Source organism: Cottoperca gobio, chromosome 19 (genome assembly GCF_900634415.1).
Source record: "Cottoperca gobio chromosome 19, fCotGob3.1, whole genome shotgun sequence".
In the NCBI taxonomy this organism is placed as follows: Eukaryota; Metazoa; Chordata; class Actinopteri; order Perciformes; family Bovichtidae; genus Cottoperca; species Cottoperca gobio.
The window spans coordinates 18,792,309-18,810,366 of NC_041373.1; positions in this window are offsets into that span (position 1 = coordinate 18,792,309).

An 18,058-nucleotide genomic window follows, 5' to 3' on the forward strand; every position below is an offset into this window, starting at 1 on the left:
AGTCTGTCGATAAAGTGTGCCGGTGCATATTCAGTTTCAGAGCGCATGTGCTCAGGACAACATTTTCCTGCCAGGGTTTTGTCCCTGCGATGCAAATCAATACAGTCGATCACATTTGTCCACATTGGTTTGATCACAGTATGAAAAGTCAGATTTGAATCTAACTGATTTCCACAGACCTGTAGGATCTTTGCCGACGAGAACTGCAGCTGCTCTGGAGGCTTAGCATCTTATCTAAGACACTTTATTCTGTCTTTTCCTTCATTTGTTGCTTTCAATTTGCATTCTTCAGAATAATGATTCACGCTTTTGACTCTTATTTAACAAAATGTTAGATTTTTGTCACTATTATACTAAATACTAGAGTAGAACATGTAGAGCAACATCTTTAATGGTCTTTCTCTGCGCTGGAAAGAAACACAGAAGGGTTGATTGAGTTTAAAACAGAGATATAGAACAGATAGGGAACAACACAGTGAGACAGGGTTACACTGTAGGTGAATGGGATGTGGCTCATTACCTGTAAATCAGATATTACGCAGCCACTGACGGGAGAATTAGAGAGCAATTATGTGTGTTAACCAGCTGACAGGCCTCGCTGGCACAAAGACACACTGGCTGCTCAGAGCTGGCACATTGCGGCGCTTTATAAACACATTATAATCAGATCACAGAGAAATACAGCACCCACACCCACACACACACACACACACACACACACACACACAGCCTTGCGTACACACACACACACAGCAAAGGAGCCACTTGACCGTGTCTTCACTGGGCGATGATGATGAGCTGTGAGCACACTGCGTCTGTCTCGGATGAGGATGGATGGAGGCAGCTGACGACTTTGGACGGTGAGAAGGAAGAGGAGAAGGTGGTGCTGTCAGCCTGTCCTGCTGAATTATGGGATTTAGAGTTTGACAGCGTTTCACAGCATGTTGGGTTTCAGAGGTAGGCAGCCAGCCTTGTGCAGCTGAGTGTAATCTGTGGCACATGTGCCTCCAGGTTCCTGTTGGCATCGAAGCAGGGGGGGGGGGGGGGCACACCAAGTCGACGGTCGGCCATTGGCCAATGTCGGTGAACGTCTGTCGGGTAGTTTCTTTGCGGTGTATCCCGCACTGTTGGCAGCAGCAGGCTCTTGTCGGCAGAGATTTAAGTCATACATTTACGAGAAGAAAATAGAATTTACCAGAATTTTCTTTTAATATCCTCCGACATTATAAAGTCATAAATTTACGAGAAAAATAACGTTTTATGCGAAGGAATCACTTCACTTTGAGTGGATCAGCCTCATCACACCTGCTGTGGAACTGATCAAATCTTTGCAATCAGATTCAGCAGAAAGGAAATACTCCTGAATTTAGCCCAAAATCAGCATTTTATCATAAACATCCAGAGTTTGAAGAGACGTTGACGGGAAAACAGTTGTTTTTGCACAAATGTATGTCTTCATAAATCAAGTTTTTTCTAGCAAATGTGTAATTTTCTTCTCCTAAATTTACTTCAAGATTGGAATTTTTTATTTTTTTCTAGGAATATATATAGTTTTCATTAACTGGATTTTATGCAGTCACATGTGTGTGCAAATAATAAAGAAATATCCATAATGACCGGTCAAAACAATCCAGCATTAGTCCTTTAATGAACAAATTGATGCACCAATATTGTATTTATTTGATAAATTCTTAGGCTTTTAAGGCCATTTGACAAAACGTAGTCCTCCACAGGAAGTACTTGTATTGTTTCTGAGGTGATAGTGGAGTATTTGCATTAGTAATGACAGTACAACAGTACAACTAGTTGCTTTTTGATTTTAAAACAGGATCTAATGAGGCCTGCATTACAAACATAAATGATAAATGTCCCTGTAGTCAGGTTATTAAATATACACACGTGATAATAAAAAGCAAAAACAAAACCCTCCAGCTATGAGGATGTAAATGTGTGTGTATGCTTTCATGTCAGCCTCTATCTATAAATAACACATATTTATCCCGGGAATAAGTTGCAGCAGTCTTTTTGAAAACCAACACTTCCTTTAAATAAACTGAAAGCAAGCTGAGAAAACTTCAGTCTCGTCCACAGCTGGGAAGCTCCGAGTATTAGAGTTGACAAACGTCATTGAAATTCACCGCTCCAAATAACAAATCTTTCAGCAACCACACACACACACACACGCACACACACACACACACACACACACACACACACACACGCACAGACCATATAACCCCTTACACACAAATACTGACACACATACAACTTTCAGCAACTCAGCCGAAACGGGGATATGCTAACCTCGGCAGAGGATGTCCGTCGGGACACCGTGGCCAGACTTGGGTTTCCCCCTGGGACACACTCTGGCTAGCACACATGCTAATGCTTGGATGCCTCTCCTTCAGTCTTCATCAAATAATCTGCTTCATCTGGGCCTCCAACCAGGCTTTTCACCACCTATTAGCTCTCAAACTTGTAGTGACAAAAGAAGGGTTTTGACAAAGCGCCAAAACAGTTTGTCACAACGCGCTGGTTTTCAAAAACTCCTCGCGCTACCTGATTACTTCCTCCGGCTGAAGGACCGTTGATTAGCAGCCGCTTGAGAAAACTAAACGTCAAGAGTGGTTTGCAAATGATTTAGTCATTGAAATGGGTAGACGGTCAGTAACAGAGAATGGAGACAGCTTAGGTTAGGTGTGCTTGAGCCTCTGTGGCTGTCCGTGCAGCTGAGTAAAGCTCCACCACAATCTCTCAAAGGCCAACAACACGAGTGCCAGCCTGCTCCAACCAGGGCGGAAATTTGGCACTTTGGAAAGGTGCAAAGTTTCAAGGTATGAAAGCTGCGAGCAGCCGCTTAACTCTGCTTTCTCTGCAGGAACTTTGTCATCACTGTACACTCAGCAGAATGATTTTGGATAACTTGGTCTTAAACTAACAAATTATGTCAATTTTATTCAAATATAACAACCTGCCTGTTAAATATAACCAGCGTACCCAGGTGTAAGTTGGGCCAACATTTTAAATAGGTCACACTTCAGTTACAGAAAACATTTTATTTGCATGCGTGCCCAGCAACATTCTGCATGAATAGCAATTATTGTCTGAATAAATACACATTTATGTTGCTGTAGCTGCATAAAATGTAAAAAGTGGAACTAACAGAACAGTCATTTATTTAGTTTTACAGATCTTGTGAGGACAGATGCTTTCATTAAAATAACTGGATGTCTGACGATAAGAGAGGGTGAAGTATGAAGAGAGTGGATAATGAAGGAAGCTATCGTAGCTCCTTAGCTCTTTGGCTCAATTCATCTTTCTTCAATCTGCTCGCGATTAAAGCTTTAAAAGAGGAATGGTCTGCACACAGTTATGAGACAGTCAATGGTGCAAACATGGCATTTGAATAAACTGTTTGATCTTATTATCCAATTAGCAACTACCACACAATAAAAACAGTAATGGAGGTTAAACACTATAGTGTGGAAAAATTATAGGTTTTTCAAAAGGTTCATACGTATTTGTTTGGGAAGGTCCATCGTCCACAACTCCTTATTGAATGAAATTATGTACAATCTTGAGAACAAAATGCCAGTGGGGAGTAAACGACACAGTGCAGATCAAGCAGCTTGGGGAGATGTTCTGACTGGCTAGCACTAGCATTAGCACTAGCATTAGCATTAGCATGTTCCCGGCCAAAGCCACATTTTTAGAAAGAATGCTGATGAGGTCAAAAGTCTTTTATCACGGCTCACATCAAACCATAAAAACACGAATCATCCATAAACGCAAACACATAGAAATAACAACAAGTTGAATGTCATTAAAGAAACAGCACAGCAGCAGACAGGCACGCTTCTCCTTCACACATTGTAAAAGCTGCTGCAGCCCTGCAGAGCACTGCAGCCTTCAGAACAGACAGCATGCAGACTGACTGACTGCTGACATACATGGCACAGGGAACATGCCGCTTTTGTCAGACTTCCACATGTGTTTCCAATGGGGGGGGATATTAGATTCCGGGTGTCGGCTGCAGCTGAGGCTTCGTCTGCACATAGACACACTATGCATAGACTCAAAATATGGTACAAGATGTAGACAAGCTGTGATAGGAGTCTGGTGGCAGTGGGTCACCCTGAGTGAGTATAAGTGTGTGTGCATGTGTGTGTGTGTATGCACGGGTTCAGGTTACTGCGTGGCTGCTGAATGTCTAACGAGGGAGGATGTCAGTCTTGTTTGAGAAGCGGGTGTGACAGCAATGAGATTCAGAGGAAAATGAAACCTCAGCAGAAAAGATTATGTACACAGTAGTAGCCATTTTAGAAGTTGTAAGTGTGTCCTGCTCTTAGCCCACAGGCGCACTGCTGCAAGGTATACTTTAATAATCTTACTGGCTACGTTAGGTAATCACTGTATCGCAGTTATTACTCGGCCATTGCTTGAAATTGTTCCTGAAAACATGCTGTAGATTGGGAGTGAAATACAACCGGCTGGCTCAGCAACCAGGAAGTAGTCGGAGTTTGATTCCTGCAGAAGTTAAGGAAAAGTAAGACATAAGAAGTATTATAATAAGAGGGTGTTGTAGACTGTACCGATTGTGATGCCTCTGAGGCAAATTGGTGATTTGTGATATTGAGCTTTTTTTTATTACCTGATAAAAACAAACCGAAAAAACAATCCAGCCAAGAAGGCACCAATGTGAATAAAAATGAAATACAAATAATAATTAAATATATAAAAATAAATAAGTAAAATCGACTTGACTAGAATGAGGAAGTATAATGACGTCACTGCTTCAGCAGTTAACAATGAAGGTTGCAAGTATAGAAATGAAGGAAACAGTTGGATGGAAACACATGCTCTCATTTTAGTCACCTTCTTATTTCCAGCTACATTGTTGACGCTTCTATTTATTTCCTCCGTGGCATCTGATTTGAAGGCAGATTCCTGATGTGATGTAAGCTAACATTGACATAATACGCTCCTAATACCGCCTTCTGACTGCTTGTGGAAACGGAAATTAGAGTTAGAGGTTGCCGGTCATTTCTGTGTCTTTGTAGTCATGATACATTATACATCCAGATTAACATGCTAATGATTTATTAATGTTCAAATGCATCAAATGTAATGCCTTTTCAAACAAGTGTCTGGAAACAGTCTTAATCAGTGACAGAACAGAGAAGGAAAACTCTCACACACACACACACAGCCTCCATCCCCAACCTTCTCTTTGGAAAAAGGCTTACATTCTAATAACACACAGCTAAGTAAAAGTTTATGTTTTCAGCGGCCAACTAAATAAATGAAACAGAGCAAATGTGAACACGGTACGCTGGCGTTTAGAGTTGTTTTTATCAAAGCAATGTGGCGAGAGCGGAGGGGTGGTGGAGCACCTGTATATTTGTACAGACCTTAAGTCTTGTGATGTCATCTCTTGACGGTAAACATTTGTCTGTGTTTTATAATGACAATTCAGATCCAGGGTCATTAGCGGACATGGAGTCAGTGAGGGAGACCACCAGCTGGGTTACAGGGTTTGGAGGTTCTGTTGCCGCGGTAAATTCATTGAAACAAGGACGGTTTACTCAAGGAACTTGTGATTAGTTGTTTTGGTATCCTGAACGTGTTCTGCCTCAGAAGGTCAGTGTGAGGACTCGTTCGTTCGAAATGGGATATTAGAAAATAAACGTAATGCGTTGAGCTCGGGATTTTGACAGGACGGGATTGTTTTTGTGGGAGCGGGATGGGACAGAAGGGAAAATCGACTCCTGTGTCACCATCTAGTAGAAGTGTCAACTACTTATAATCAAATGAATAGGCAGTTTGAGCAATATCCACAACTAGAAGAAAGGGAATATCCACAACTACTTGCGTTTTACTTTCATTTAGTGAACTATAAGTGATCTCAAATCCAACGATTGTGGTGATTCCATTGATTTTGGTCCAAAATGGCCAAGCCTTAGACCTTACAACTGTGGCAGAGAGATGTCCATTCCACACAGACTTCATTTTTACTTCAAGCTCAAACCAAAGGCCATATAATGTTTCCATTAACTGACCAAATGCACAAGCATCACTGCCAAAGATCCTAAAATTGCCCTTAGCAGTTAATAAAGTGAGTAAGATGCAACAAACACAAACTTTAGGCGTCCTCTTGGTATCTCAGAGGATTGAAACATTTTTTCTGTCACACTGTCAACAGGATATGACGAACCAAAAGTCAACTGATAATGGCTGGTCAGTGTTTGTGTTCATTGTGACTGATCAGAGTAGTTGACTCTTGTAAAAGACATACCGTGTTTGAACATGAAAAATGTTACATTTTTATTCAGCTGAGACGGAAAACTAAAGGTTAAGCAACTACAGAGAGCAACGAGAGCTATGCGATGCAAAAGGAAAATGAAGAATGCATCCCAAGAGAGATCTTAACAAGATGTGTGACAACTGCATGGGTTACATCTGTGTATACTCACGCTGCTGAGGATAAACGTATCTACCTATCGACAAGCGTCACAGGCTTTTTACGGCTCATTCATGATGAATTCTGGTTAACAAGTCACCCAGATAATGGTGCGGAACCTGTCCGTACAGCGGGAGGGGATATTGGTGTTGTTCACACTGCTGACAGTAGTTCCACGACCAGTCTCAGCGGGGGTCTGGCCCACACACAGCTTTAGTATAGTCCAAGCATGGAGAAGGTAAACAGTGATGAAGCTCTTGCCTCCCCCACGCAGCGTGTCGTCTCACCACAGACAGAAAGAAAAACAATGAAAGCAAAGTGATGATGCATGAGAAGATTTGGACCAGACAACTGTTGCTGTAGGTCATGACAGGTAGCCAGAATTGTGTTCTACAAGTCCTTATTTATTAGGCATCTGTTCTTTTTCTCAGGAACATCATAGAGATTCCCTCACAACCAGTTAGGTACTATTTGATTCTGTGCAACTTCAAATAGAGCATTGATGCTCAATAGCTTTTGGTAACTGGCTAAAAAAGACTATTATGTAAATGAAGATATTATACAGTTGCATGTGCTTAAGTAAATTAGTTATAAAGGAAATGTAATTGGCATTAATGTCTAAATACCAGTGGTGCGCAGGTCAGGCATTATGCGAGCCAAACCGCACTGCACAACCCGCAAAAATATGCGTTTATCAATCCAACCCAAACCACAAACCACAAACTTTAAGCATTATAGTAGCACAATTGTCTGGATTGTTGACTACAAAAATGCACTGGATGTCTTTGTTGAAAACATGACAATGTATTCCTGGACTTAAAAGATCTTGGAGAGTTTTCTGTCAGAATTCCTTATGATGGACCTTTTTGCAAGATCGCCAGTCCCATTCCATAGCAAACTTCAAGATAGACCTCAAAGCAAACATTTCTTGTTCTTCATCATCATCCTGTAAATAAGTTGTTCAATTGCCCTGTCCAGATTCCACAGCAGGGAACCTCCAACCAACTTGCTACTGGATGATTACCTTGTAAAAGGCCCAATAAGTATTCTAAAACTGGAGAGTGGACACTTTTCTCTGCATACTTCATTGGGTATCTGTGTACGCAGACACTTTCCACACACACCCACAGTTAGGGCCCACAAGAAGATGCTAACATTTACATCACACTCACCAATGTTGCTTGACAGATGCATAAAGAAAACTTGAGCTGTAGATTCAGATACTGATTGGTCAAAACTGCAGCAGGATACTTTACATTTTCTAATTCAGCACTCAAATGATGTCTCTCTTGTTTGACCAGCCTGACCGGTCCGCCACTGTTTGATGTTGCTCTCCAGTGTCATCCTTCTGCAAGACCTGGTTTGTAATTGGCTGTCATCCTGATCTCCATGACGACAGTGACTCGTCAGAGGATTCTGTTTTCTGGCTCTTTGGGCTGCGTTCGTTAAGCGACTGAGAAAGAGGGAAGGAAGGACTTTGGAGTCAAATAGAAATTGTCAACATCCATATTCAACATCAGAGTGGACACATGCAAACACAAAATGTGTGATGGGATTCTACTTTTATCCAAAGCTCCTCTCTATACCACAATTGTGCATTTTTTGGCATTCGTGGTACCTGATGAGATTGAACATCCCCATAAATCTACCTTAAACATATGATTATAGTTCTAGACATTTCATTTAATAGAATACTTGTTATACATTTACGTGTCCCACTTATATAGACAGACAACTGTAGATACCTTCCTCCCCCAAGGAGGTTATGATTTCAGTTCGGTTTGTCTATTTATCTGCAGGACTTTTGAAAAACTACTGGCCTAATTTTCATGAAACTTGGTGGAAGGGTGTATCATGGGCCAAGGAAGAACTCATTAAATGTTGCCGTGGATCTGAATTACGGGGCTGATACATGCATTATTTATATATATCTATATATGGAAATGGCCTTGGCGTGCCCTTCTTGTTATTTATGGTTTTATATGCAAATAAATTGCTGGGGATCCATGTAATTCTGTGTATATTTAAATCATATGCACAGACGGTTAAAGTTATTTTATGCCAACCAAGGATTTCCAACAAACTTTCAAAAATAAAGCACATAATTCATTTGACTTTTTGTGTTTTTAAGCTCTGATGTTTGTTAGTGTGCTGTCACATTGTACCCTTTGATTAAGAGAAATATCTCAACCAACAAGGTCAAGGGGGCAAAAAACAGGAAGTCACCCGACGCAGCACGTCGCTCATTTATGCAGCAGGACTGTTTTTGTTTCTTTGACACCTCCATAATTACAGCTCATAAATTACACTGCTGTGCCTGGCTGGCAAGAGTTAACCTGGAATACGAGTTTAGGGGTCTGCAGTGCATCGATGTTTGCACACAATATCTAGGAGGACACCAGCTGATTAAGTGAGAGTTAAGTAGAGTTTAAGGATCTCAACATGCAGATAAAAGGATGTTGAGGCGAAGAGAAAGACTGAGAGACAGCAGTGATAGTCTTATCGGACATATTAGGAAAGCAGAGACATCATAGATAAGGAGAGATACTGCAGAGGGGAGTTCAGATGGAAGGGTGATTTAAAGTCAGGCTGCTCAAACATAATTCTCGTCTTAAAAAATAAACACTGATCGAGATGGAGTTCTGGGCTTTGTTTTTATGTGTTTACGCAGCTTTGTCTTAATGCAAATACTTTGACTGTGTGGGAGCTTTCGATTTGGACATGAGCTCATAAGTATCTCCGCATGTCTGTTTGTGCATGTGTGTGTCCGAGGTTTCGGTTCAATTGAGAAGCAATCAAGCAAAGTTTGTGTACCTAGGCATGGCATGAAAACTCGACTTTGCTTCCAACAATACTTCAATATGTGTATTTCTCCCTTTCTCTCCGTCGAGCTCACAGGGAGAGCCCCGACAAGCACAAATCCTTCGCTATGATCTACGTTCAAGGGCAACGTCCTAAATCTTAGCCTTGACCCCCAGATTCCACACTTGTCCGTTTAATCCCGACCCATCCCACCGACAACCCTGTTTCCTCCCTTCTCGCTGTCCCGGCATTAATCCATGGATTAGACAGAAAAAACAAACATTGCTTCCACAAGCTAAACACACACACACACGCACACACTCTTTCTTACAACCCCTACCCCTTTCTTCGGACCTCTTTCTCACTCTCCCTCGCTCAACCTTTCTCACCTTTTGTTCTTTGTTTGCTTGTGTGATCCTGCAATATCTCACTCCTCCCCGCTATTAACTCACCCCCCAACCTGTTGTTTGACCTCTGACCTCTTGTGTCATGTAATTTGAATACTTTTGTTTGAATAGCTTGGTAAGGCGCTGGCTCGCAGGTAGAGATTTTGGCACATCTTACCTTCTACTGTCTATGAGTTCAGATTCTATATGTTCTCTGATATGATTGCCTTGTGACACACCTGTCCTACACTATACATGTTAGATGATTGCTGGGTGTTTTCCTAAAGAACTCAAGATGTGCCTTCATAATCTTTTGAATTAAAGGAGTTATGGTTGTGCACCTTCACCTCGTTTCTTAAATTCTTTACCATTCATTTGTATTTGTATGGCATTTGTGGTCAGACTGTGCATCACGTTAGTCCACAAAAAAACACATTTATTGCTAATTTTCTTAACTTAACTTAGCACAGGTTTCAGTCTAACAAACCCTACACTTAGCATGCTCTTCTAAACTTTAGTGCTACCACAGCCACTCATCTGTTTTAGAAGGCTTTGTTTGAGAAAGACCAGCTGACCCCTTTTGAAAAATCGACGTCTGTAAACACTTAGGACGGATTAGGTCAGAGAATGCAGGGGGTGAAGGCGGGGGAGGGAGGGAGAGACGAAGGAGGAGATGGTGGTGATACTGAGGGGCGGAGGGGTTAAGGAAAATGATAGAAGAGACTGGAAGTTGAAGGTGTTAGACAAGGATCATTGTCACAGATTGACTCTGACAAAGGGAGGAGCTGACCTTGACCTTCCCAGGATCTTTTTAATGGACTGAAGTCAGAGCAAAACAGAAAGTGAGTCTGGAATTGACAGATTTTACAATCACAGTTCAAGAAACAGAATCTCAATATCACAAAAGAAGAATCAGTAGATCAAGTTTGTATTATTTCCAAAGATCCGAACATTTGCGTGCTAACACTTCGTCTTTTTTGAGCAAAATTGGAAAGGTATAACAAGAAACTTAATGGGTTCAGACTAAAAACCCTAATCCTTCAAATCTGTGTTCCAGACTTAAGATGTTAAGAAAACATTATGGATGTGGCAGCGCAGTCGCAGACATTTATTTTAAAATCCACAAATGGCACCTAATGCCAAACACAGGCTGTATTACCTTCCTCCTCAGTCGTCACCAGCTTATACCGGTCCTGAACAGAACTCATTTTGTCTCCTTGGTATTTGTGATCTGTGGTTTTTAATTCGTGTTCTGGGACCGTTTCAAGCTTAAACCAGAGATGCAAGTTATGGCCTTGCTGGGATCAAATCAGAACCAAAGAGTGGCCGAATAAGAACAAACACGGAACCAAACTCCCCGTTTTTGATTCTCAAATCCTTTAATTGGTACAAGTCTCAAGCGAAGGGTACCGCCCTTTACAAGCCCGGTGTTCCTTTTACCAGCAGGTAGCTTTCCGTCCTCGTCCATCATCTACTCCATTTCCAAAAGCCGATTTTAATGCTATGCATATAAAAGTCTTGGTTTCCAGAGCCGTGCCAGAGTAAACTGGGTGGTATATGGTTTAGAGACATTTCCTTCTAGCAGAGTGAGGGTCCCAGGTCCTTGTTTGTGATGGAACAGACCACCACTTGCCAATTGCCGGGCATTTCTTAGGCCTCTTTGTGGCTCTGAGGAACACTTCGAAAACCACAAGTTATCATTGGAGAAGGGAAGGCCTGTGGTGCGCAGGACAACCATCACCATCAACCTACACCCCATTATACTCTCCTTTACTGACCATACACACCTTGCGCAAACCCCATCTCGCACTTTCCATCTGTCCTTTGGCTGCCAGTTTACACACCTTTCTCCTTCTCTCCTCCACCCATCTGGCAGTGCCACCTCCGCGCCTTCCCTCTTTCTTTCCTTCCTTCCCTCCGCGCCCATCCATCCACACTGTCAGCACTCCATCAGTCTTGTCCCGGCTGAGTTGTCAGGATGAATGGCAGTGCTGCCCGCCAGGTACGTGCTGTTTTATAAACATGGCTGATAGCTTGGGTCTGCTGTGTGGCCTTTGCAACTGTTAAAATATGTACCATAGTAAAACAGTTTCTAATGCCCCATTGCACAAAATTACTGTAATATAGCTGTCATCATCAGATAGGTGGCTATTTGCCCCTCAATGACGGTGTGCAGCTTCAATGTGCAAAGGCCAGCTTTGCATTATAAAGTAGATTTAAAAAATATATATTCTTGTAACGATACATCTTCATCAGATGTCATTAGGATCGCTGTTAGAAATCAAACTCCTCTTTGACTGCCCCTAATAAGAACGTATTAGCAGTATATATACACACGTAAAAATGTCCTTTTATCGGCTTACAACTTTATTACAAAGTGTTTGATTTTGTCAACAGTTTTAACTTCCCCATGAATCATGTAACAAACAGTATAAACAGTAAACCCTCTGATGCACAAGCAGTTTCAGGCTGTTGTGGCCTAACATGCAAAAACGTCCTGCACCAACAAAACATAGCTAGAAGTATGGAGAACTCAAAACATTTATTTTCTGTCCTATAACACAGTTAGAAAAAACTAAGGTTAACGTTACATTTCTTGCATAAGTGTTACCAATATTGGGAATAAAATATTTGTTCACCAGATGCTATACATATGGAACTTTTTACATTTTAACGACCTCTCTTGTCCCTTTTCTCACGTGACTGTTGGTCTCACCCGGGTTATTCATGGCTTCCCGGTTGTGCTAAGAAGCTCAGAATTTATTTATTATTTATTTTTTTACAGGGTCTGGTTAATGCTAATGCTTTATTTTTGGCAAAACTTTAAACGAGACATGTATAATAAAGATGATGAAATATCCTTATTTTAATCTGAGATTTGGGAATTTTTCCTGATGGAAACTTTTGTCTCACATGTTTCCTTCAAGGAGCGTAAAAAATTGTAAAATGCGACAATAATTTCTGCTTTTACAGTTTCTGGTTGTGATAAATGATGTAATTTTGGTTTCCACACGTGTACAAATCCTTCACAAGCTGGTTTTAAACCGTTAAATGTGTCACCAGAAGCCTGTCAGTGTAACAAGGAGTGAGAGGAGGTCAGCAGCACGTCACGCCATCGCACGCCATCACAGTCCAGCCCCAGGCACAGCATGGAGAGCTGAGGCACGACGCCGTCCACGAGTTAATCGATCGCGTATTAACTAGTTTGCCAAATATACTCAGGAGGCGTCCAAGTAAAGTCTATGTGTGGGAAACACTGCTTACCAATATATTAAAATGTGTTGTAAACCATTTAGTTTTTATATACTGCCTATAAATCTTCATAGTGCGGTTTAGCATTTTCTTTTGCTGATTTTCTCAAAATTTGTGCTACATTTGGATGAAAACTATTTTTTCCAACTCTAAAAGCATTTTCTGCTCGTGTACCTTACTCCCCCTCATACTGACATCCTGCTCCTCACTCCTACTTCATGTACTCACCTCCGTATACTCAATACCATATTTTCTCGGGAAATGGAGTGAGGTCGTAAGAAAATACTTCTAAAAATCATCCTTGTCTATTTTCCTTGTGTCGGCCAGTCACGAGTACGTTTAAGTACAGTTGCCCTGAGAAAATATTATGATTTGGTTTTGTGGTTATTTTTAGTTGCCTTTTCCTGTACTCCTTGACATGTATGGTGCACCTTGTTCCACAGAAGAACATTTCTTTTCTGTAAATAATGAAAAAGTGACTTATGTGAATTATGTGTTTTTTCTTCTGATGAATGTGGCTCTTTTTTCTCATTTTTTAATGGAACACGCGAGGCATTCAGGATAATATACATGACCTGGAAAGTACACACTCATATTTTGGGAGCATTTAAAAAAGCCACAATCAGTATTACGCCATAAAACCTGCTCTGAAAAGCATGAACTATGCAGTCATGTAGAAACAATACACAAGGCTGACACTATATAAAGTTGATCTTAGAGGGATGATGATCCTCTGGTGCTTTACACCCACTTACATCCCACTGTGTTTCAGATGGTTATTAACAGGCTAAACTATTGTGCACGCTACATTATGAGTATCATTAAAAGAACATCGACGTGAACTTGAAGCTGAACTTGAAGCTAAAAAGCAAATGGGAGCATTAATCAGTGTAGATGAAGGAGCATCATGAGGGGATTCCTCTGACCAGAACATCTCTTTCACTGGACTGCTGGCACATTAAATATTAACGCTAAGTGATCCAGAATATTCCCTCCTGATGACACAGACGTTGCTTTCACAGCAGGTCCGATGGCGCCGCTGCAGAGAGAGTGGATATAACAGAGAGTCCCGGCTCGGCTCCAGCTTTTCTACTGACAACTTTGTTCCTCTGGCAAAGAAACACCGGCGATTAATACCAACGCAATACTCGCATACTAATTCAGGAACATATAAACATTCGGAAACGGTCCAAGACCAAATAGTCCGATATTTATCTAAATAAAATGATTTACGGTTTGGAGCTGGAATTAGACGCAGAGTTCTGGAGGTGCTGCATAATGTGGTGATAATACTCGAGAGGCTGGGATTATGTGGACAGCTCTGAAGTGGTTGCGTCCTGAAACAGTGACAGCGCTGAAGTAACCATAATCATAGTAAAGAATTCTCCCAACGCCATTATGGCATTATGAACTGGTTATGCACTGCCAAGCAGAGAAGGAGCTTTAGACTCTTTTCCTAATATTTATCCCTGTAATAATAATCCTTAGGATGTGCTCGTGTGGTACAAGTGTGGGGGGATGTCACATTCAGTGACGACAACCTTAAGTTCTGATTGGTAGAGATGTTCTCATCCTCTTTAAGAGCAGCAAATCTGCTGAAGTTAAACCACACTGTCGTTTAGAGTTCACATATTTTAACTTCCAGCTCAAAACGTGTTGCTGTCAACCGTCTGCCTGAACCCGTGTGAATGCAGCCTGGCAGGTGAGTCTCACGCCAGCATCAGAGCTGCCATGTTTGTTCTCCTTTCTATATATTATCAAATTAAACGAGTCGGACTGCACCTCGCCGCCCCACGGCTTCATCGATTGTCACAACTCGACGCATGATGTAACTTAAGACACACAACAACAAAGTACGGAAGAGAGAAATGAATCTGACGTGCCAGGATGTTTTCAATCCAGACTCTCTGGACCCTTATCAGAGTGATATCAAGTGATCCTACTCATTCCCCAAAGACCGGCGCTGCTGCTCGACAGGCGGTCACTTCTGCCCCTCTTGCACGCTCCCTCGCCACAAGACTTTTCAACATCCTGCCCCCAGACTTGCGAGCTCTTAGTTTGTCTCTCCACAGTGTAAGCTCTGCTGGGAGCCTGGAGGGGAGGAAAGCAGCAGCCAGAGTGGTGGTCTGCAGTATGGCCTCATTGAGCGAGCCCGCAGAGAGCTCCGTCGCTGTTAAAGAGAGTAGCCGGGGCCACTGCGGACGAACCCCAGTCACACATGAAACCCGAGGTGCGCTGTGGATTATGCACAAGCGTGACTGCTTTGCCAAATGAAAATGTAGGTTTTGGCCCCGGACGTTGGAATGATTTTATTATTACTATTTTTTAAAATCCCTCGGCCGTTTGAGTCCCCAACGTACACGGTGCTCGGATGCTATAAAAAGGCTTTGTGTATTCAATAATTGCTTAATAGTTATATAAAATGTCATTAACTGCTCTTGCTGGTTAGGTTACATCCACTCTAACTACCAGAGGGACTGAGGCCTTTCACTTCTCTGCCCTCCAGCCTCTATTTCCTTTTGTCATTTTCGACGGAGAATCTCCCCCTTTTGTCTTCCTCTTCAAATCCCCTTTCTTCAACCTCCTCTTCCACAGTGCGTTTCTTCCTCCCATGCATCCCTTCTTCCATCCCTCACCATGTCCCCCGTGCAAGCGATCCTTCTCTTGACAGCTCCCTCGGCTGTCAATCTGCGGTGCGCAGGTCATTGAAAGTGCTCATGCAGCCCCGCCACATGCAGATCCAAACCCCCGACTCACAGCCCGTCACCCATCACTTTCAGACAGTGAAGGGGAAGAAGAGGGGCTTCCTGCGTGAGGTCATCACCACGCTGCAGGCAATTTATGCCTTCCGCTGCCGACGAGCTCCTCGCGCCATACTTTCTTCAGCTCCATTAAAAATAATTGCTGTATCGCTCCAGAGTAAATGTTGAGGGGGAAACCACGGCTGGTCGTTCCTGCTTGGTTCAACATACAAGGAGGATGGAGAGTATCGGCACATGGTGTTAAAGTTCACAATGCATTTATTCCCCCCAACTCCTATCACTTATCCAACTTGGCGGTCAATATTTTCTCTGGTGATGATCGCTTCCAGTGGCTAATTTTTAAGGATTTCTCTTTACTTTGGTGTCTAACGCTGCCAGCTCGCAGCAGAGAGCACGCTGGACGCATTATTCTCACCACTGTGTAGTTTCCACTCTTAATCCACCTCACTAATGACGTTAATGAAATATAATTCTAATCTAATTAGCTCTTCTCTCCCATCACTCTCATTTCCCTCTCACGTTTGACTAAACGGTGGTTTTGGCAAAGAGGTATTTGACTCTGTCCAACAACATGGCTGCACATTCTGCAGGAGCATTGTCAGAGTAAAGTCTGAACACTGACAGAGAAGTTTGATGGATTTTGATTGTTTACTTGTATTTTCCACAGATATTCTGAAGTCAGCACATCAGAATGTCCAACTTGTCAAAGTGTTAAAGCTTCCGGAACAGCATTTAGATCGTCACTGCAAGTCTTTACTGAAAACCATGAAGTTTTCGTCTCTGTGACCACGTGACCAACCACACCTCTTCAACGCTGGACAAGCCTTGGAACACAATCCTGCCTTTTAATGAAGAGCACATTCACAGAGGATGATGTAAGTTGCTGATATGGGCTTTTTACATCAACCTCATATTTAGTCAGTGAACGCTGTGGACAATTAAAGGATCCTGAGACAGGAGAATTACAGTTCTGTCAAATAATGTGTCATTTAGCTTAAATTGCCTTTTGCATCCACACCACAAGATCTTCACTCGTATTCTTTGCTTACACGACGGCCTTTTTTTCCATTGTGTTGGCCGAGCGAACACAAACATGCTGCTCATGGTTCTCTTTGCTCCATTTGATGATTCCAGTAGAAATCCAACTGTTGCATAATTAGTACTCATAAAGTCTTATTTGGTCACCATCCAAAGTCTTTATTAACTACGTTATGTGTTGCCATGGGTACAGAGGAAACATACAAGTGTGTGGGAGAGAGAGGCAGAAAGGACCGCGACTGCATCCTCAGTTACATTTTGAGGGAAACTTATTTCTCTGATGGTTTTAAGTTTTTAACATGTGGTTAACGTCGTACACAAAAACAAAACAAACATGCAACAAAACTGCTTGGTTGTTGACGTACATTTAAAAAAGTCAACATTGACTTTTGGTAAACTTCGTTCCAAATATGTTGCGTAATTTTTTGCGTAGGTGTGTTGGTGAGTCAACATCACAGGGTTGTAGAAATGAATAGTGAAAGCACAGGTCCTCACAAGTTAAGTAATACAAATGTGTGTGTGTGTGTGTGTGTGTGTGTGTGTGTGTGTGTGTGTGTGTGTGTGTGTGTGTGTGTGTGTGTGTGTGTGTGTGTTTGCCACATGCTGTTTTACACCGGGTGTCCCATCTTCACAGCAGGATGATCTGCCGCCTCTAATTCCCTTCCATTAATCATTGGACTAATTTGTTTTCACAGTGCTGTGCTGACAGCCAGAGGTTCTTGTTACAACGCAGGGGCTGAAGGAGTCTGTGTGTACATGCATATGTGTGTGTGTGTGTGTGTGTGTGTGTGTGTGTGCACATGTGTGACAGAGGAAAAAGCTGAGTCTCACAGTCTCCTGCCTTCAAGTTGCCATGGTTATTGGATGGTTTGCATCAGTATTAACAAACAAATGTTTTCTTCTTCAGGATTCTTACATCATAGACGAGGACTCGAGTCACATGACTTACTGAGGTTTAGACTTGGACTGTTGAAACTGTTTTACAAATGTGTGAACTTTGCAAAAGTAGCTCGAACTGATCGCAAGATTTATTGTATTAGTTATAAAACTCCATCTTAAAAGTTCTTCTGTCACATTATCATTCCTGGTAGGAGAATATATTTTTCCCTTATTGTCAAACCCCTTCTCACTCCTAAGTCAGCTTGTACAGCTAATACAGCAGCTTGGTCAGTGGAGCCATGCCAGGGCTATAGGACTCGAGTCCGAAGAGAAAGATCTGATCCTCCTCAGCTCTTGGCCTCTAAAGGAAAGCAAACATTCCCACGGCCAAGATCGAGTTTGTCTCTGAATCAATCAAGAACGAGTTAGCTGGACATGCTCACAGTGCTTCTGGACAAGACTTGCTTTTCAGATTGTGT